Source organism: Corylus avellana, chromosome ca10 (assembly GCF_901000735.1).
Source record: "Corylus avellana chromosome ca10, CavTom2PMs-1.0".
NCBI classification, from domain to species: domain Eukaryota; kingdom Viridiplantae; phylum Streptophyta; class Magnoliopsida; order Fagales; family Betulaceae; genus Corylus; species Corylus avellana.
Genome location: NC_081550.1, coordinates 17,152,707 through 17,174,898, shown reverse-complemented (window position 1 = coordinate 17,174,898; position 22,192 = coordinate 17,152,707). Strand labels below are relative to the sequence as shown.

Sequence of the window (22,192 nt, the reverse complement as noted above, 5' to 3'; positions counted from 1 at the left end):
TTTCTTCGACCTGAACATACCGTACCACGAATCCTCCCCGTCCGATAAGACGGCATTCAAAGCCACGCGAACGAAGCTCGTGATAAAGGCCATAGAGCTAGGGTACACCGGCATCACCTACAACCGTACGATCAAGGGCATGATGTCCGATCACGACCGTTGCTCCATCTCCCTACTCACTCTCTCGTCTCTCTCAAACTCGTGCCCTCCCTCTCCTCCTCCGTCAATCTCCACCGCGACTCCTCGGCGTCCCACTCGCCTCCCCCTTCCGCCAGTACACGCGCCTCACCGTATGCGCCGACGGCCCCTCTCAGGCCCAGACCCTCAACTCCGGGAACCCTATTTTGAAGACCTACGACTTGGTTGCTGTTCAGCCCTTGAACCAGACCGTCTTCGATCAGGCCTGTGAGAAATTGGAGGTTTGTTTTATGCTCTGTTCGGATACCGAGAAATTTGAGGAAAATAGAAGAAAATATAGCATTATCGACTAATTTGCTATTTGAATTACAATTTTGCCGCTGAATGATGGTTTTATTGATGTTGTTTGTGGGTCACCTAGGTAGATATAATCGCCATTGATTTTTCAGAGAGGCTGGCTTTCCGATTGAAGCTGCCTATGGTCAAGGCCGCTATTAAGGTTTGTTCTGCAATGATTTTCCTTTACTTTCTTTCCTTATTTCTTCTCGTTTAGGGTTTCTGGAATGTTAGAATGGTGATTAATATCTGGTCTTCGATGCACAGAGGGGAGTTTATTTCGAGCTCACATATTCCGATCTTATCGTAGATGTCCAAACTAGGAGGCAAATGATATCCAATGCTAAGGTGTGGGACTTGCAAACTTTGTCTGTGAATCTCAATTTTTGTGAAAAACTTACTGTAGGAATGCTTGTTTGTTTGTGTATCCAAATTTGTTATGTTATTTTATCTTGAAGAGAATTTGTATCGAGAAAGACAAATAAGGTTCAAACCCGTGCTTCTTGATATATATGTTATTGAATTGTTTTGTTATGTTTCTGATGACAGGCGTGGTTGATGTGGTTTTGGTTCATAAAATTTGAATTAATGATGTTTGGTTATCTTATTCTCGTAGAGAACATCTTTGAAGGAAATTATGATCAAACATTTCTAGATAAATCTACAGCTAGGCATTCTATTTTATATGATAAGGAGTGTTGTCTTTGGTACTTTGGTTACATTTAAAGAAGATCATCTTGTTCTGGTGAAAGGATCTTAGCTAATTTGTGGCTATTATGGGAGAGTCAGATTTTGCCCTCATTTATCAACTAAGCTAATGGTTATACTGTTGAGATATGTGTCGAGTATAGATAGACGTATATTTTGTAGAAAATAATGCAATAGTTTCAGCATTCAATGCTCTGTAAATTAATCATGTTAATTCTGTATGATTTTATTGGTGCCAAGTTTTGTAAGGTGCTCTTCTGTGAACTATTATTTTCTTTTTAATAACATTATGTGTTGAGTTATTGTTTGTATCTAAGTTATTAATGGATCTGGAAATTGATTATGTGGGCATATTCTTCATAAATTTTCAGTTACTGGTGGATTGGACTTGAGGAAAAAATCTCATTTTCTCGAGTGGTGCCCCTTCTGTAAATGAACTTAGAGGGCCATATGACGTTGCAAATTTATCATTATTGCTTGGGCTCTCCATGGAACGAGCTAAAGTGGCTATTTCCAAAAATTGTAGGTATGAAAACTTTTTAAAACCTCACTGCCATCCAGAAACACTGTGCTGATGTTTATATATATATATATATATCTGGAAACCTTTTCCCCCCATGTTTTGCAGGACTCTTGTAGCTAATGCTTTAAGGAAAAAACAGTTTCACAAGGAGGCCATTAGAGTTGAAGTAATACCATCAGGTGTATCACTAGACTCCAACAAACCTTTGTCTGGTGATTGGTTTAAATGGGATCCCATCTCTAGTGGTGAAGGTGATTTGCTATTAGAGGACATGGCAAAGTCTTTCTCCGCCTCCAGTAAAGTATCAAAAACTGTGAAAGCCCTAGATTTTGCTTCGGTTATTGACAGCATGCCATCATATGGTTTTCAAGTCAAGGCTTTGATATCTCAAACTGAGACTGTGCCCCAACCTCCAGATTATGGGAAAGACTTTTTGTCTGCTGCTGAAGTAGTTGAGATATCTGATGCAGCCTGTGGACTGCCTGAACAGTCAGGCAAGCTTGATCTTCTTCCAGAACCAGATCAAACTTCATCACATGATTTTTCGTTAATACATCAAACCTCTGGCTGTGAAAATTCTCAGAATTTATATTCAGCAAGTGATACTACAAAAGCTTTAACAAACTCTGAGGAAATTAGAACTCCTACAACCACCTCTAATGAGGAAAAAGAGAATCCAAATGGGTCAGATGTGAATCTTTCCTTGAGTGTAGCAGAAAAGCATGATTTGCAATTACAAATATGTGTCGCTAATTCTGAATCACATATTGTTCCAGAAAATGAAAATTGCACGTTTCATGCATCAACAAAGGGCTTGGAGTTAGATGCTCCTTGTGATGCTGATGCTAAAAGACAACTTCCTACACTGCCCAAGGATATAGTTCTTCTTTCTCCTACGAACGAAGAGTCTAAGAGTACAAAAAGTTCTAATGTAGTCTTAGGTTTTGATATGGAGGGGGTGTTAATGGAGGTAGATATGAAAAATCAAGAAAATACATCTTTGGCCTTAAATGATGTGTCTTTACATGAGCAGTTTCCAGAGGGAGAACAATATAGGGAACCTGGGAATGATGCGGCTATACTCACTGATCACCTTCCAATCCCAGAGTCTTTTATTGATATGACAATTACAGATGATGCTTCAGTTGCAAATCATGAGTTGGTGGAGGTGACAATGGAAGAGCAAAGGCATGGAGAAGCTGAAGTTCATCATCCAAGCTTCGTTCAATCTATATCAGGTAACACTTTCAATTAGTGTTTGGGGGAATTGGTTGCATGCCAACCATATTTATACTTAATATTGCATTGTGAGAATTGCATGAGTGCGAAACACATACAAGCTGTGCTGTAGTTGGATATAACCTACAATGTAATATATATATATATATTGTTGAACTTTTATATCTTCTGATTTAGAAGCTTGAATGTGGTTTGTTTCTGTCACAAGTGCATCTACTTTTATATCTTCTGCTGTGAACTTTGATGAAATTGTAAACCAGTTTACTATGGGTTTCCGGGTGCTTCATTGTTGTTTCATTTTTCTTTTTTGTGAAACATTCTTGTATACCGGGACAGGTGTGAATTTTTGTGTAACATTTTGAAAACAATTTTGTTGAAGACTGTCATTGTCCTTCATTGCTGTTCTTAGATTTATTTCATTCTGCTTTATGATTTATATAATTTAGCTTTTGATTCCACCAACTTTGGGGGTTGGATTAGGTTTTCTAAGTCACATGTAGATCTGAGTTTCTCGAGAATTACTGATCTGTTAACACAACTGAGTTTTTGCATGGAATTGTGATTGTATTGTAAGCTGTCCTGGTCCTTTGTTTCATTAGTATTTTTTAATCAAGTTTTCTTACATATTGCTGAAGCTCCCTTTTTTGGTTCTGAATTTTGTAAGCTGTCATGGTCTTTTTTGATATACCAATGATTTACTCATGGACTCTACTGATTTGTAGGGAAATCAAGACCAAAATGGAGAGCATCTAATCGAGCATGTTTATTTCCTTTCAGCCATTGTTGAATCCTACGACTTTCAAGAAAAAATCTAAGAAAATCAAAAGCCGGGTCAAGATGCTGAAGCTGTAAAGTGATTTTTGTTTTTTTTAATAATGCTATATATACAACTCTTTTACAACTTTTAACATGCGTTGCCCTGTGATTGGAGCAAAAAATTGTAAGCATCTAACACTCTCTATCACTCTTTAATCACAAGGTGACAAGTGTTAAAAGTTGTAAAAAAATTATGAGAGTGTATGTCTAGTAACTTTTTTTTTTCTCTCTCTAATTATTCCCATTGATCAGCTATTTAGAATTGAGTGTAGTCCAGTACGGACTTTTTCTTTGCATCATTTGTAACCACTCATTTGAATGGTGGTAAAATTTTGTCAACGATCTTTTATTTATATCCAAATTTTGGTCCCGAAATCAATTTTAGCCATGATTTTAAAGGAGAATGGAAGTAGTGAAATGTCTCCGAAATCCAAATTATTCTTGAAGTGGTCAAAGTTGGTCTAAATTAGTGTTGATTTTGGAACATGGAGACAACATGGAACAGAGGCTCCTTGAGACCAGCCGACAATTGAGAATACGTTTACGGTAAAATTTTTATTTTTATTTTTTTAATTGTTCAAATTTAATTCTAAATTATTCTTAAAAAAGAGAATATATCTGGACCGTTGAGAAACTATAAGTGATATATCGTAATTTTCTTTTACAAAACTTGTGTCAAATTCTCCTAAATTATTCTCTTGCATGTTAGGTGTGTCGATAGGCGTATCCCAGTTATGGGGAGGCATGGCTGCGTGGGGAAAGAACCAAAAGAAACTCAAGAGTTAGAGCATATTAAGAATCTCTTTTAGGGCCTCTGTTTGAGGCTTTATAAGGTCAGTTACTTTATTCTCATTTTCTTCGGACATCATAGCTTGATTGGCCTCTCTTCAATAGCTAATTCCATATATATATATATATATATATATATGTGTGTGTGTGTGTGTGGATTTGACTCCTATGGTCTAGTTTATTTTAATGGCAATTCCTTTGGATCCAATAGTACTTGGAAGTGACCGGCAGAGCCAGTAATTGATTGTAGTAGGGACGACATTAAAATAATATTTTATTTTTTATAAAATAAAAAAATGATCAATACAATTTAATATAAAAATAAAAATATTTTATAACACAATATAAAAAATTTATTCTTTATTTGATGCTTTTTCTTCTTTTTGTTGACCGAAATTCACTGCCCTTCAAAAATCAACCTTAAAAGAGAAATTGTAGGAAATAGTACTAAGAAATTAGTTTTTTTTTTTTTTTTCTAATTATACTAAGACATTAGTTGATTGATGTGTTAGGGACTTACTAAATTATGAGCATGTTTGAGATTACATAGAAAAATAGAATTTTGTCTCTAAAATTTTGTTAAAAAAATTTTCACTGAAAAACTTTAAGGGTTGCATTTGGATCCTCTCTAGTCCTTGTTATTGCAGGGGCATAATTGTCTCCAAAAATTTTGGTACCGTCTTAAATTTTTTTATTTTTTATTTTTATTTTTAATGTTTGGTAACAAAAATGGTGACAGATGAAAAACGACATCACTTTTATGTAAATCTATTTTTTTGATTTTATTGGGTTTAATATTTCAATTGTGATTCAATGATACACTTGATGATTTGAGATAATTCAATACAATTGATTGCTTGATTTTATTTGCTTAAAAATTGGATATCTCTTGTGATTTATTCTAGGATACATTAGGTTTTTAAATTAAAATTGGATATCTTTTTGTGATTTACGGTACATCTAATGATTTAATTGATATTAGATTCCTTTTGTAATTTGTGCAATGAGTGGATACATGAGATGATTTTGATTAACTGTTGAAGCATAGTAAACCATTTATAAGATTTTAATTGTGAGAACTTCAGATTAATATTGATGAACATGGAGTATGTTGTTATGATTCGGTGATTGTGAATTTCCAAACCTTAGTATTTTATGTCTTAGTTTATTTTATTTAGTTTATATTTTATCTTTTAAATTTCAAAAATTTAAATCTCTTTTAGAGCTAGGTTAGGATAAAATTAGTTTAAATACAAGTTATTTCAAAAACACATTTCCCTGTGGGTTCGACCTTGTACTTGCAAAATATTATATTGCAAACGATTTGTGCACTTGTAAGTATATTAAAATTTGCATAACAAGTTTTTGGCGCCGTTGCTGGGGAATTGTTTAATTTTTGAAATCAATTTATTTCTAAATTAGTTTTATTCTTCTATTAGTTATAATTAGGATTTTATTTTTTCTGCAATTTGTTTTGTTTTATTCCTGTTACTAATAAAAAAAAAAAAAGATTTTTCTTTTGTTTGTTTGCTTGCTTGTTTTTTTTTTTGCTTATTTTATAGTTCTGCTGCAACACCTTCCGCACGCCCCTGCTAGTGCGATCGATCGGAACCCTGCTACGATTGCGCGCACTCGGAGCCAAGTCAGCAAGTCAAGTGCACCTGCGCTTGACAATCGCCTTTGAAGGCTAGAGCGCTCTTGCGGCCACGCACCTATGGATCAGCGCTACTGCGTTCGAGTGCACCTCTAGAGGCAACGGCAACAGACTGGCAATAGCTGAAAAATTTTGCCAAAATTTATTTTGGTCATTTTTTGTGAGTTTTTAAATTTTAGTTTATTTATTTATTTATTTTTTGTGAGTTTATTTTATTTAAAAATGTATATATATATATAAAAAAAAGGGGGTAATGTGTTATGTGGGATATTTGCATGCTAAAGAGTCAAGGTGAAGTATGGATTTTTCGTTTAATAATTTTAATAATTTTTCTGTACAACATGCTTCTCCTAGTTGTAGGACACCAGCTCTTATCAACTACCCTTAAAATTTTTACCCACATGAACTATGTTCAAACTGCTCCAATCCTTATCATAGTTATAGTAATTGTCCACACTGGAGACAATTTTCTAATTTTTCATATGAGCAAATGAACACCAATTTCTCTAGCTTGGGGTTGATTCAAATTCCAATTTTTACAACCCAGGATGGAGCAACCATTCTGATTTCTCATGGTTAGCTCAGGCTATAAGAAATTATATTCCCAAATATCATGAACTGCACCATTCAGACTATCCGCAATTCGATTACCAAGCTTAACCGCCTACTTATCAATCCACCACTCAAGTGTCACAGCTTGCACCATAGTCATCACTGGAAGACACACTCAAAGCATTCTTACAACAACTGCGACAATTTAATCAAGAGATCAAATAAGCCAACACTGAAGCTACCGCAGGGTTGGAAGAAGGGATTGGCCAGAGTGAGAATAAATATCCAGCTAAACATCAACTTGACCCAATAACTCAATATTGGGACAATGAGAGCATTGATGATAACAATGAGGAAGAAGAGCTTCAAGGTCCGCTGATGGCTAAAGGACACTACATGATTGATGAGGATGAGTCTAGAAATTCTTATCATAAGCATTTCCAAGCTACCACTAACCTTGAAAGAGAGGAAAGTGCTACAAGGAATTATCTTCCTAAAGATGGGGTATGGCAACCTTGTCCAACTGCTCACATTGATAACTTAAAAAGAAGAAAAAACCAATTCATGACAGCTAGAGGAGCAAGTTGAGCACAACGAAGAGGAGCAAGTTGAGCACCCTAAGCAAGAGGAGCACACAGAGCAAGTTGAGCATGCTCAAGTCACCACCACACTTAGAGAGGAAATTGTGGATAACATTCAAGAGGAAGAAAAAGAAGTTGAGCACCTTGAGCAAGCTGAACGCCATGAGAACAGTGAGCCCCAACGGATCCTAATCTGCTTAGTGACATGAAAGTGAGTATTGAAGCTCATGCCTGCATCAATGTCCCTCTTGAGACACATCAAGAGCCCAAAGCTTCATCGTCTGAATGTCTCAAAGAGCCATTTTATGTCAAGATACTCAAGGACTTGTGCACACAAATCTAAGAATCGTCGTCCTAAGAATATCCTTTGAAGCAAGCAAGTCGGTTACATAAGATGGCGAAACATCCTTCTAAAGGGTTATGAAGTTTTGAAGAAGAAAGGGTGGAAGGGATTGGGTGGACATCTGCATGATCAAGGGAAGCGCTATAAAGTTTTCTCCTCCAGTTTATTTTCTGCACTTCACTCCACAAATTCTTTTGTTCCTTTTTCATTACATGTTTTTATTTGTTTTTGTTTCTAACAGCAATTAATCTTTTGATGTTTGTTTCTATGAAAAAATATTGCTGTTAGTTTTGTTGACATGTGTTTTGTTGTTTAAGTTTGCGGGACGCCCTGACCTTGTTTACACTCAGATTTCCTTACTTCTGGTAATATATTTCTATTCTACATATTGAGGACAATGTGTAAATCAAATTTGGGGGTATGGAAAGATACTCTGTCTATTTGTTTATATTTGTTTATTTTTATTTGTCTTTTTGTGCAAAAAAATTTGAAAAAAAATAAAAAAATTGTGCTATGTTGTTGTCGAGTTTGAGTTAAACTGTGACTGTGGTTTGCATTTCATTGGATTGCTTAAAGGGTTGATCATCATCATTATGTCATTAGGAGTTTGAGTCATTTGACTTATTTTTGGGTAAAAGAGATTTGACTTGTTTTGAGACAAATTTTTATGAGCACATTAACATGTTTTCTATGAGGTATGATATTCGAGCTTAAGCTTGTTCTTTTTGAGATTTGTTAGATGACCTATTGATGAATAACCTTGGCTTACAAGATATAAAAAATAAATAAATAAAAAAAGAAGAAGGAAAAAGTGAAGAAAGATTATATTGAGTTTTCTGCTGAGTAATCGGACCTTTTGCCTCATCAAGCATATTGAGTGTTCGCGTCAAAAAGTGTGAAATTCAGTGTTGATTTAAGATATGGCTAGTTTGGCTTCATAGCCTTTTTGACTAAAGTTAATAAGCCCATAGGGATGTTCTACATTAAGTGTCCTAAAGCTACATGGCTTTGGTGTCATTGACCTAACACTTGTTACATAGGTCAATTAGAAAGCTTAAGGGAGTTAAACATTGCAGAGTTTGTAAAAAAAAAAAAAAAAAGGAGAAGAAAAATACATATCTGGCCTTTGTTTTCATCTGTTAGGGATTCTTCCAAATTTTGTGGAACTTGTTTTGAGTTTAAACTGAAAGCTTCATGAATGTATGCTCATTATACTTTACACTTTTCAGAATATATGAGGTCTCAATTGTTCATTTATAAGTGATTTGATTATGGATTTTCTTTTGACTGTGATGATGGTGTTTGTCTTTTTAAGTTTGCTCATGAATAAAAATTATGGTTTATGTGAATTTTTTTTTTTGTTAACAACATAGTGATACAATGTTTGTGGGTATCATTCCTGTTAAGCCCTCACAAGATTTCATTCGTCCATTAGGGATGCCCAGGGGTTAAACTGAGGCTCCACAAAATTTGCATCAGGACAAGGGTAAGCAAGTAAGTATTGAAGCATCTTCATTAGCTGCTCCCACTCCTGAATTACCATATGAGCCTGGGGTCCCATTCTCAAAGCGTCTTAAGGCACCCTCACACTTATGAAAACAAGGAGAGAAAAATACAAGACATGATGGAGGTCTTCAAGCAGGTCAAAATCAACATTCCACTCCTTGATGCCGTCTAGCAAATTCTGGCCTATGCGAAATTTCTCAAGGACTTGTGCACCTAAAAGACGAGGAATCGGAAACACATTCCCAAGAAAGTCCTCACCGAGCAAGTGAGCCCCTTGATTCAGCATAGCACTCCTCCAAAGTTCAAGGACCCTGAAGCTCCTACAATTTCATGCATCATCGAAAACACTTAGATTGAGATGGCTCCCCTCGACTTAGAAGCTGGTGTGAATATGCTTCCTTACTCGGTGTATTAGCAACTTGGCTTCAGGGAACTAAAACCCACAAATATTGTCTTGCAATCAGCTGACTGATCTATCAAGAAACCCCGAGGGATTGTGGAGGATGTCATTATCAAGGTGAACAAGTTCTATTTTTGAGTTGACTTCGTAGTTCTAGCATAAAACTGGTCCCAAATCCAGAGAAGCAGATTCCTGTCATCCTCAGGCGACCTTTCCTAGCCACGGCCAATGGATGCATCAATTGTCGTACTGGAGTAATAGAGATCTCCTTTGGGAATATGAAGATTAAACTGAACATTTTCAATGCCTTCTAGCATGTACCTGATCAGAACGAGTGTTTTTTCTTGGATGACATTGCAAAAACTATTGAAGATCAACTTCCTGATACTCTAATTGATGCCCAATCTTGGAGTAACCCACCGGAGCCTATGTCTCTCACTTCAAGTACTCCACCACTTGATGACAACCCTACAGGGGACATACTTCATTCGAAGTTTATCAAAATTGACTTTATCGGGGTGGACAATCTTTTGTCAAGATCCTTGGTTGCCCTAATTTTTGAGAACCCCCATAAAGATAAAATGTTGATCACTGAACCAGTTCGGGACAAGCACATTGAGTGTTGCCATGGGGAGTCTCAAGGTCTTCCAATTGAGAGAAGCATTTTTGGGGTCTTAAGAGTAGTTCTATTCCTTGTGGAGTGCTACATGATCATAAAGAAGAAGGGATGGAGGTGCTTGCTTGGACTTCTGAAGGATTGAGGTAAGATCCTTCGGAACTCGAATTTAATTTGAGCAATACCTCATAGGATTGAGAGCAAGCCCTGTGCGCTCGACTTCTCATCTCATCAGGGTACATGATTTCCTTTCAAGTTTTATCTTCTCCATTGTTCCATTTTTACAGTTTGATTATATTTTGGCAACAATGTGTGCATTTGATTGATTCTTGGTTGGAGTATCACTTTCTTTTTCAGGACATGTATTTTTGCATTCAAGTTTGGGATTATGATATGCCCACATGGGCCACATCTGCGCATTCAGGTATTCTGAAAGTACAATAATAGAATCCAAACACACCTAGAAGGGGGGAGGGGGGGGGTGAATATGTGTTTGCCAAAATGACTGTGGAATTAAAAATTACGAAGGAATAAACAATCAATCACCAAAATATGTAAAGTGGTAAAGTAAATGCACACAAATATTTTGCAAAGGTTCTATGATGGCTTGACTGAGCCTTATAAACAGATGGTTGATGTATCTTGTGGAGGGACCTTTATGATGATGAGTGAAGATGTAGCATGAAGCCTTTTTGAGAACCTTGGTGACAATTCTGCGCATCATGCTTTAACTAGTTGTAGGTGACTTGCACCCAAGGCCCCAACAGCTGAAGGTCGTTTTGAGATAGGAAAGCCTAGTAATAGTGTCAACCCTGAGATGACCAATCTATCTCAAAAGATGAACCAGCTTATGGTAGTGGTAGCCGCTTCCTCTCACAGAACCTCAACGCATGACCCATGTTCAGTATGTCTTAGTCCTATGCATCAAGATATAGATTGTCCCTCTGTTGGGAATTTTTCTGCTGTTTCTAATGAGCAGGTCAATGCAGCATTCTCACAACTAGGTAATGATCCGTACTCCAATACTTATAACTCGGGGTGGAGAAATCATCCAAACTTCTCATGGAAGGTTCAAGCTTAAGGAAATTCAGCTCCGGGCTTGCACAATCAAGCTCAAGTTAATAGGCAGCCCTATGAGCCTTCTTTGACATACCGGCCTTGACAACAGTAGTATCAGAATGAACCACCTCCTCTGTTGCAAACTCACTTCCAAAAGACGGTATTGAAGGCGATTAGGAAAACGGAGGCTAATGATTAGATACTGAATTCTCACACTCAAGCCATTGCCAAAATGGAGACTCAGCTTGGACAAAACGCTAATACCCTCAACAGGATAGAAGAAGGAAAACTTCCAAATCTGCTAGTGGCCAATCCTAGGGGCCAATACATGGTGGAGGGGAGTACCTCTAATCTAAAGCAAGTCCAAGTTATCACGACATTGCAGAGTGGAAGAGTGGTAGACAATCATGTGGAAGAGATGATGGATGCAAAAACTGAGGCTCCACAAAATTTGCATTAGGACAAAGGTAAGCAAGTAAGTACTGAAGCATATTCATTAGCTGCTCCCACTCCTGAATTACCATATGAGCCTCGGGTCCTATTCTCAGAGCGTCTCAAGACACCCTCCCACTTCGAGAAACAATGAGAGAAAAATATAACACATGATGGAGGTTTTCAAGCTGGTCAAAATCAACATTCCACTCCTTGATGCCATCTAGCAAATTTCGGCCTATGCGAAATTTCTCAAGAACTTGTGCACTCAAAAGAGGAAGAATCGGAAACACATTCCCAAGAAAGTCCTTCTCACCGAGCAAGTAAGCTCCTTGATTCACCATAGTACTCCTCCAAAGTTCCCGGACCTTGGAGCTCCTACAATTTCATGCATCATCGGAAACACTTAGATTGAGAAGGCTCTCCTCGACTTAGGAGCTGGTGTGAATATGCTTCCTTACTCGGTGTATCAACAACTTTGCTTAGGGGAACTAAAACCCACAAATATTGTCCTGCAATTGGTTGACCGATCTATCAAGAAACCCCGAGGGATTGTGGAGGATATCATCATCAAGGTGGACAAGTTCTATTTCTGAGTTGACTTGATAGTTCTCAATACAGAACCGGTTCCTAATCCTGAGAAGCAGATTCCTGTCATCCTCGAGCGACCTTTCCAAGCCACGACCAATGCATGCATCAATTGTCAGACCGGAGTAATGGAGATCTCCTTTGAGAAAATGAAGATTAGACGGAACATCTTCAATGCCTTTTAACATGTACCTGATCAAAACGAATGCTTGTTCTTGGATGACATTGCAGAAACTATTGAAGATCCACCTCCTAATACTCTAACTAATGCCCAGTCTTGGAGCAACCCATCGGAGCCTATGCCTCACTTCAAGTACTCCACCACTTATGACAACCCCACAGGGGCAATACTTCATTCAGAGGTTATCGAAGTTGACTTTATTGGGGTTGACAATATTTTGTCAAGATCCTTGGTTGCCCTGGTTTTTGAGAAACCCCATAGAGAGAAAATGTTGATCATTGAACAAGTTCAGGATAAGCACATTGAGTATCGCCATGGGGAGTCTCAAGGTCTTCCATTTGAGAGAAGCAATTTTTTGGTCTTAAGAGTAGTCCTATTCCTTGTGGAGTGTTACATGATCATAAAGAAGAAGGGATGGAAAAACTTGATTGGACTTCTGAAGGATCGAGGTAAGATCCTTTGAAACTCGGATTTAATTTGAGAAATACCTCAGAGGATCGAGCCTAGGCCCTGTTCGCTCGACTCCTCACCTCATCTGGGTACATGATCTCCTTCCGGGTTTTATCTTCTCCGTTGTTGTTCCATTTTTACAGTTAGATTATATTTTGGCAACAATGTGTGCATTTGATTGTTTATTGGTTGGAGTATCGTTTTCTTTTTCATGACGTGTTCTTGCATTCAAGTTTGGGGGTATGATATGCCCACATCTACTCATTTAGCTATTCTGAAAGTACAATAATAAACTCTAAACACACCTAGAGGGGGATAAACAATCAATCACAAAAATATGTAAAGCGGTAAAGCAAATGCACACAGATATTTTGGTGACGAAGCGGAAACCTTTTAGAAACTGTTCTAAAAGTAAAACCTCTCCGGGCCAGCCAAACCTCAGAATATTACTATCGAACAGATTATCACGAGATTACAGACAAGAGGACAGTTACAATCCTATGCAAGTCCTTGGCTTTGTAAGAGACAACAAGCCTCCAGCTTGTTTTCCTAGCTCACAATCTTCTTCAAGTGATACACTTTTACCGGACTCTTTCCGATAGGCTTCTTCTTCTCCAAAGTAAATTACACAAGAAAAGCTTCTAAACAAAACATCCAAGCACTCTAAGAGAGTATGGCTTCAAAGCACATAAACATCAAATCTCTCTTAGCACATACAAGGAAATAAACACTCTAAACACTTAGAATGTTTTCACTCTGGTTTGAGCTTGTATCTCTCTGTTTTCCTTGATGAAAATCGAGCAGCATGAGTCCTCTATTTAAAGGCACAAGAGAGGAGACAATATTCAATAAAATATTGAAGTTAGGCACAGTCTGTCCGGACGGTCTTGGGTCCGTTCGATTGGCCTCCCCTCGTGGACGGCACAGACAAGTTTGGCAACCCACTTCCGTGTTGACCACCGAAATATTTGTCGGTTTCACACTTAGCATGCCGTAGTCTGTCTGGACGCCCTTAGACAAGTTAGGCCACCTAACTTCTGTGTTTTCTGCATAGCTGCAGTTCATGTCGAGTTCACACTCACCAACCGCAATCTGTTTGGATGGCCCGACAGGTTAGGCCACCAAACTCAGTTAGGCCACCTACCATAAAGTCTGTCAGCCATCCCAGCTATCACGAACCTTCCTCTGTCCGGACGGCCTCCATGCAGCTTGCGCATAGGCTTCTCCGAAACTGCTCCAGAGTTTGGAATTTCGTCCAGTCTTAATCAACAGCTCCAATCATTGATCGTTTGTGGTCTGATTGAGCTGAAACTTTGTAAGGACGTTCATGACACATGAAACAACATTATGAACGGTGGAGAATGGATTCTGAGCCCGTGGATAGTAGCAAGTCAATGCAACATTCTGATGTTGAATGTTTACTGGAAATTTTTCTGATGTTTCTAATGAGCAGGTCAATGCAACATTCTCACAACCGAGAAATGATCCGTACTCCAATACTTATAACCCAGGGTGGGGAAATCATCCAAACTTCTCATGGAAGGCTCAAGCTTCAGGAAATTCAACTCCAGGCCTGCACAGTCAAGCTCAAGTTAACAGGCAGCCCTATCAGCCTTCTTCCACATATTGGCCTCGACAGTAGTAGTATCAGGATGAACTACCTCCTCTATCGCAGACTGACTTCCAAAAGATGGTGTTGAAGGCGATCACCAAAATGGAGACTCAGCTCCGATAAATGGCTAATACCCTCAACAGGTTAGAAGAAGGAAAGATTCCAAATCAGCTCGTGGTGGTCAATCATAGGGGTCAATAGATTTTGTGGACGTTGTGGAAGTTGTCTTGCAGTCTTACGGCTACTCAAAGCTAGACTCTATCACTATGTATAATCAGGCATAAATTTAGGACGCTATAAATTTTAATCCCACAGTTATGAGCCTATGATGTACATAAAGAGTTGTTTGAAAATTTTCTTGCTTTGGTTAGGGAAGGTAAAAGAGGATGATTGAAGGAGAGGCATGAGACAATTAGTGGATTTTGTGGACGTTGTGGAAGCCGCCTTGCAGTCTTACGGTTAATCAAAGCTAGACTCAATCACCATGTAGAATCAAGAATAGATCTAGGATACAATAAATTTTAATCCCACAGCTATGAGCCTATGATGGAAATAAAGAGTTGTTTGAAACTTTTCTTGCTTTGGTTAGGGAAGGTAACAGAGGATAATTGAAGAAAAGGAATGAGACAATCAGTGGATTTTATGGATGTTGTAGAAGCCATCTTGCAGTCTTATAGTTACTCAAAGCCAGACTCTATCACCATCTAGAATCATGCATAGATCTAGGATACAATAAATTTTAATCCCACAGCTTTAGCTAGGGGTGGGCAAATTAACCGGTTACCGATTACCGGCCGTGTACCAGTTTCAACCGAACCGATATTAACCGTAACCGATATACCGATATCCTTATCGGTTAAATTTTTTATACCGATATGCTTATCGGTTCGGTTCGGTTCGGTTAGAAATTTCATATCGGTTAACTGTTTAACCAATATAAACCGTTAAATAGGGATGCCAAAATGACATAGTTTTGGAATTATATATATACCTATGTAACCTAATCTTAATTTGGGTTTGGGTAGGTTTAATTTTTTTTTTTTTTAGTGATGGCATTGGATGAGATTTTTTTGCCTTTGGTGAAAGCATTTTTCATTAACTAATTTTGTGAGTCTAATTAGCATTCATTATGTTAATTAGTTCATTTGCTTTGGAAAAATGTATTTTATAATATAAAAAAAGTTGTGGTGGATCAGTATAAAAAAGCTTCAATTTTTATCCAAAAAAAAAAAAATTTGGGTCCCAACAAAAAGTATTTGGGCCCTAAAACAACTCATTTTTAATAAGTTATTTTAGCCCAATAAAAAGTATTTGGGCTCTCAAAAGTAAAAAAAACTCATTTTTGGCCAAACAAAATAAATCAATATAAAGCCTATGGTTAAATCGGTTAACCGGTTTAACCGTGTACCGTTATAATTGAATAATTTCGGTTAAAATTCTTATTAGTTCGGTATCGGTTAATAAACCGTTTAACCAAAAATTATCGGTTAATAACCGATAAGAGCCAAAACCGAACCGTTTTGACCAATACCCAGGCCTAGCTTTAGCCTATGATGAACATAAAGAGTTGTTTGAAAATTCTCTTACTTTGGTTAGGGAAGCTAATAGAGGATAATTGAAGCAGAGGCATGAGACAATCAGTGGATTTTGTGGACGTTGTAGAAGTTGTCTTGCAGTCTTACGACTACTCAAAGTTAGACTCTATAACCATGTAGAATCAGGCATAGATATGGGATACAATGAACTTATAGTATTTGTTGTGTCAATTTATATTAACTCGCTAGTGCACGAATTAATTGTAGTTAATGGATTGCAAGTGCAATATCGATCACACAGAGAATTGTATTTTTGAAAGCAATTTTAAATCTAAATTAATTGAACCCTAACCTAGTTCCAAAATTTGAAAGATTATTGTTTGAATGAAAAATCAAAAGCATAAGCAATTTAATCTGAATGTAATCAAATGACGAAACACTAGGACTTTAGAATCCGTACTCACAAATTCATAGCAACATAATTCCATGTGATTTATAATATTTACCCAAGTTCTCACATGTAAAACTTAGATTTGTTTTACTATTGCATCAAAGAATTAATCAAAACATTTCATGTATCCATACATAACCCAAATTATAAAAGAAATCCAATAAATAATTAAATCATTAATTGTATCCGTAAATCATAAGAAAATATCCAATTTTTATCAAAATATCAATTGCATCCAAAAAATAAATCACAGGGGAAATTCAATTTTTAACAAAGAAAACTAAGCTATCAATTGTATTGAATAATCTTAAACCATCAAGTGTATCCTTAAATCACAGAAGATATCCAAGAATTATTCAATCCAATTGCGTTAAAGTAAAACAATAGGGCAATTAAATCATTAAATTGGGAAACATTACATACATGGAATGATGTGCTAATCATAAGTGATGTTTCATCTTCAACCTTAGTTGAAGGTTTAGTCTCTCATGTTATTGAAAGACGAAACAAGATTAATTGAATTCATAATGAAAAATTGAGTACTTTCAAATATGGAATCATAGGAAACCCTAAAACTCTCTTCGTTCTCCTCTGAAATCTCGAAATTCGCAGCCTCCCCAAACTAATATGATAATTATCTATCTATAGACCTAAAATTAGGGTTTTACAAGTTGAATTCGGATAAAATTGTTGCATGATCGGACAGGTGCACTCGATCGCACACTTAGTGCACTCGAGCGCACTCGAGCATCAATTCTCCTATGCGGTGCACACATGCGCGCTCGATCGGAGGGCGCTGAGCTCGATTGCAGTGCACTCGATCGTAGTATCTTGCGCTCGATCGCAGGTCCGTTAGCTGCTTCTCCAAAGTGTGTAATTTTTCATATAAATCTCGAAGTTTTCCCGATAATAACCTACAAAACACTAAAAACACAAAACTAACCTATAACATTAGAAAAAAACACAGCTCAAGGAATAACAAAAATAAATTAAAGTGTCCAAATACGCAATATTTGGCACATATTAGTATCCTAGATCTATGACTGATTCTACATCGTTATAGAGTCAAGATTTGAGCAGCCGTAAGACTGCAAGATGGCTTCCACAAAATCCATTGATTGTCTCATACCTATTCTTCAATTATCCTCTTTTACCTTACCTAACCAAAGCAATAAAATTTTCAAAAACTCTTTATGTTCATCATAGGCTCATAACTGTGAGATTAAAATTTAGTGTATCCTAGATCTATGCTTGATTATACATGGTGATAGAGTCTAGCTTTGAGTAGCCATATGACTACAAGACAACTTCCACCACGTCAACAAAATCCATTTATTGTCTTAAGCTATCCTCCTTTACCTTCTCTAACCAAAGCAAGAAAATTTTCAAAAAACTATTTATATTCATCATAGGCTCATAACTGTGGTATTAAAAATTTATTGTATATTAGATCTATGCCTGATTCTACATGGTGATAGAGTCTAGCTTTGAGTAGCCACAAGACTGCAAGACGGCTTCCACCACGTCAACAAAATCAATTGATTGTCTCATGCCCCTCGACCAATTATCCTCTTTTACCTTCCCTAACAAAAGCTAGAAATTTTTCAAATAACTCTTTATCATAGTTGTTGGATTAAAATTTATTGTATCCTAGATCTATTCCTGATTCTACATGGTGATAGAGTCTAGATTTGAGTAGCCGTAAGATTGTAGGATGGCTTCCACAAAATCCATTGATTGTCTCATGCCTCTCCTTCAAATATCCTCTTTTACCTTCCCTAACCAATGCAAGAAAATTTTCAAACAACTCTTTATGCCTGATTCTACATGGTGATACAGTCTAGATTTATTGTATCCTAGATCTATGCCTGATTCTATATGGTGATACAATTTAGCTTTGAGTATTCATAAGACTACAAGACAGCTTCTACAACGTCCAAAAAATCCATTGATTGTCTCATGCCTATCCTTCAATTATCCTCTTCTTTTTTTTTTTTTTTTTCCTAACCAAAGCAACAAATTTCTCAAACAACTCTTTATGTTCATCATAAGCTCATAGCTGTGGGATTAAAATTTATTGTATCTTAGATCTATGGCTGATGCTACATAGTGATATAGTCTAGCTTTGAGTAGCCATAAGACTGCAAGATGGCTCTCACAGCGTTCGCAAAATCCATTGATTGTCTCATGCCTCTCTTTCAATTATCCTATTTTACCTTCCCTAACCAAAGCAAGAAAATTTCCGAACAACTCTTTATGTTCATCCTAGGCTCGTAGCTGTGGGATTATAATTTATTGTATCTTAGATCAATGCCTGATTCTATAGGGTGATAGAGTCTAGCTTTGAGTAGCTGTAAGACTGCAAGACGGCTTCCACAACGTCCACAAAATCCATTGATTGTGTCATGCGTCTCCTTCAATTATCCTCTTTTACCTCCCTAACCAAAGCAAAAAAATTTTCAAACAACTCTTTATGTTCATCATAGCCTCGTAGCTGTGGAATTAAAATTTATTGTATCCTAGATCTATGCCTGATTTTACATGGTGACAGAGTCTAGATTTGAGTAGCCGTAAGATTGTAGGTTGGCTTCCACAAAATCCATTGATTGTCTCATACCTCTCCTTCAATTTTCCTCTTTTACCTTCCCAAACCAATGCAAGAAAATTTTCAAACAGCTTTTTATGTTCATCATTGGCTTATAGCTGTGGGATTAAAATTTATTGCATCCTAGATCTATGCCTAATTCTACATAGTGATAGAGTCTAGCTTTGAGTAGCCGTCATACAGCAAGACGACTTTCACAACGTCCACAAAATCCATTGATTGTATCCTGCCTCTCCATCAAATATCCTCTTTTACGTTCCCTAACTAAAGCAAGAAAATTTTCAGACATATCTTTATGTTCATCATAGGCGCATAGCTGTGGGATTAAAATTTATTGTATCCTAGATCTATGCCTGATTCTACAAGGTGATACTGTCTAGCTTCGAATAGACATAAGACTGCATGGCGGTTTCCACAACATCCACAAAATCCGTTGATTGTCTCATGCGTCTCCTTTAATTATGCTCTTCTACCTTCCCTAACCGAATGAAGAAAATTTTCAAACAACTCATTATGTTCATCTTAGGCTCATAGATGTGGGATTAAAATTGATAGATCTATGCCTGATTCTACATGGTGATAGGGTCTAGCTTTGAGTAGCCGTCACACAGCAAGACGACTTCCACAACGTCCACTAATTCCAGTGATTATCTCCTGCCCTTCCTTCTATTAACCTCTTTTACCTTCCCTAACCAAAGGAAGAAAATTTTCAAATAACTCTTTATGTTCATCATAGGCTCATAGTTGTGGGATTAAAATTTATTGTATCCTAGATCTATGCCTGATTCTACATGGAGATACAGTCTAGCATTGAGTATTCATAAGACTGCAAGACAGCTTCTACAACGTCCAAAAAATCCATTGATATGCCTCTCATTCAATTATCCTCTTTTTTTTTTTCCTAACCAAAGCAACAAATTTTTCAAACAACTCATTATGTTCATCATAAGCTCATAGCTGTGGGATTAAAATTTATTGTATCTTAGATCTATGGCTGATGCTACATGGTGATATCGTCTAGGTTTGAGTAGCCTAAGACTGCAAGACGGCTTTCATAGCGTTCGCAAAATCCATTGATTGTCTCATGCCTCTCTTTCAATTATCCTCTTTTACCTTCCCTAACCAAAGCAAGTAAATTTTCGAACAACTCTTTATGTTCATCATAGGCTCGTAGTTGTGGGATTATAATTTATTGTATCCTAGATCTATGCTTGATTCTACATGGTGATAGAGTCGAGCTCTGAGTAGTAGTAAGACTGTAAGACGGCTTTCACAACGTCCACAAAATCCATTGATTGTGTCATGCGTCTCCTTCAATTATCCTCTTTTACCTCCCTAACCAAAGCACACAATTTTTCAAAGAACTCTTTATGTTCATCATAGGCTCATAGCTGTGGAATTAAAATTTATTGTATCCTAGATCTATGCCTGATTCTACATGGTGACAGAGTCTAGATTTGAGTAGCTGTAAGATTGCAAGATGGCTTCCACAAAATCCATTGATTGTCTCATACCTCGCCTTTAATTATCCTCTTTTACCTTCCCAAACCAATGCAAGAAAATTTTCAAACAACTTTTTATGTTCATCATTGGCTTATAGCTGTGGGATTAAAATTTATTGCATCCTAGATCTATGCCTAATTCTACATAGTGATAGAGTCTAGCTTTGAGTAGCCGTCATACAACAAGACGACTTTCACAACGTCCACAAAATCCATTGATTGTATCCTCTCCCTCCATCAAATATCCTCTTTTACGTTTCCTAACCAAAGCAAGAAATTTTTCAGACATCTCTTTATGTTCATCATAGGCGCATAGCTGTGGGATTAAAATTTATTGTATCCTAGATCTATGCCTGATTCTACATGGTGATACAGTTTGGCTTTGAATATTCATAAGACTGCAAGATAGCTTCTACAACGTCCAAAAAATCGATTGATTGTCTCATGCCTCTCCTTCAATTATCCTCTTTTTTTTTTTTTTTTTTTTGCCCTAACCAAAGGAACAAATTTTTCAAACAACTGTTTATGTATGTCATAAGCTCATTGCTGTGGGATTAAAATTTATTGTATCTTAGATCTATGGCTGATGCTACATGGTGATAGAGTCTAGCTTTGAGTAGCCATAAGACTGCAAGACGGCTTTCATAGCGTCCAGAAAATCCATTGATTGTCTCATGCCTCTCTTTCAATTATCCGCTTTTACCTTCCTTAACCAAAGCATGAAAATTTTCGAACAACTCTTTATGTTCATCATAGGCTCGTAGCTGTGGGATTATAATTTATTGTATCCTAGATCTATGTCTGATTCTACATGGTGATAGAGTCTAGCTTTGAGTAGCCGTAAGACTGCAAGACGGCTTCTACAACGTCCACAAAATCCATTGATACTATCCTACCCCTCCATCAAAAATCCTCTTTTACGTTCCCTAACCAAAGCAAGAAATTTTTCAGACATCTTTTTATGTTCATCACAGGCGCATAGTTGTGGGATTAAAATTTATTGTATCCTAGATCTATGCCTGATTCTACAAGGTGATAGTGTCTAGCTTTGAATAGCCATAAGACTGCATGGTGGTTCCACAACATCCACAAAATCCGTTGATTGTCTCCTGCGTCTCCTTTAATTATGCTCTTTTACCTTCCCTAACCGAAGGAAGAAAATTTTCAAACAACTCAATATGTTCATCTTAGGCTCATAGATGTGGGATTAAAATTTATAGATCTCTGCCTGATTCTACATGGTGATAGGGTCTAGCTTTGAGTAGCCGTCACACAGCAAGACGACTTCCACAACGTCCACTAATTCCAGTGATTATCCCTTGCCCTTCCTTCTATTAACCTCTTTAACCTTCCCTAACCAAAGCAATAAAATTTTCAAACAACTCTCTATGTTCATCATAGACTCATAGTTGTGAGATTAAAATTTATTGTATCCTAGATCTATGCCTGATTCTACATGGAGATACAGTCTGGCTTTGAGTATTCATAAGACTGCAAGACAGCTTCTACAACGTCAAAAAAATCCATTGATTGTCGCATGCCTCTCCTTCAATTATCCTCTTTTTTTTTTTTTTTT

At 37.1% G+C, this 22,192-nt stretch overlaps 1 pseudogene; it reads left to right on the top strand.

The window, feature by feature from the left end:
• The first annotated feature begins 4 nt into the window (after nucleotides 1–4).
• Nucleotides 5–4,837, top strand: LOC132163052 (protein GAMETOPHYTE DEFECTIVE 1-like; annotated as a pseudogene).
• The last annotated feature ends 17,355 nt before the right edge of the window (nucleotides 4,838–22,192 follow it).